We start from the raw sequence: 887 nt of genomic DNA, 5'->3' as shown, positions 1-887 counted from the left end.
AGAGGATGGTGGGGGTATGGACATTGGGGAGGGCAGGTGCTATGGTGAGTGATGGTGAGTGCTGTGAAATGTGTAAACCTGGTGATTCACAGACCTGTACTCCTAGGGATAATTACACATTATATGTTTATAAAAAATTTAAAAAAATAATTTAAAAAATCCATTAAAGAAAAAACACATATTGCAAATCTCATATTCAATCAAAAAAGTTTGAAAGTTTTCCCCTTAAAGATCAGAAAAAAGACAAATGTGTCCACTTTCACTACTCTCATTTGACATAGTACTGGATGTCCTAGCCAGAGAAAAAAGGAACACAAAGAAATAAAAGACTAAAAAAAAAAAAAAAAAAGGAAGAAGTAAAATTTTCTCTTTTTGGATAACATGAACTTACATGTAAAAGAATCCTAAAAAATTCACAAAAAATTTTGAATTAACAAATTTTGTAAAGCTGCCAAATACAAGATCAATATATAAAACACAAGAATTTTATTTTGTTTTGGTTTTTTTTTAAAATATGGAATGCTTCCCAGTTTTTCTTGTCATCCTTGTTCAGTGATCAAGCTAATCTTCTCTGCATCATTCCAATTTTAGTATATGTGCTGCCAAAGTAAGCACAAGACAGGAGCATTTTAACACTCTAATGATGAACTGTCTGAAAAAATAAAGAGAACAATCTAATTCACACTAGCATCAAAACTAATAAAATACTTAGGAAAAGATTTAACTAAGAAGATGAAAGATCTGTACCCCATAAACTATGACATTGATAAAGAAATTGAAGGAGACACAAATGGAAAGATAGCTCATATTTATGAATGGTAAGAATTAACATTGTGTAAATTCAATTCGTATCAAAAATCCAATGTTAGGGGCGCCTGGTTGGCTCA

The 887-nt window shown here is 30.9% G+C and overlaps 1 non-coding gene across 1 annotated transcript; it reads right to left on the bottom strand.

The window, feature by feature from the left end:
* Positions 1-508: 508 nt before the first annotated feature.
* Positions 509-615, bottom strand: LOC131817145 (U6 spliceosomal RNA). The gene has a single exon (XR_009348354.1). It is a non-coding gene; the product is annotated as a U6 spliceosomal RNA (small nuclear RNA).
* Between the last annotated feature and the right edge of the window lie 272 nt (positions 616-887).

The sequence above is a fragment of the Mustela lutreola genome, chromosome 15 (genome assembly GCF_030435805.1).
Source record: "Mustela lutreola isolate mMusLut2 chromosome 15, mMusLut2.pri, whole genome shotgun sequence".
Classification (NCBI taxonomy): domain Eukaryota; kingdom Metazoa; phylum Chordata; class Mammalia; order Carnivora; family Mustelidae; genus Mustela; species Mustela lutreola.
This window is presented reverse-complemented; position numbering and strand designations above follow the sequence as displayed.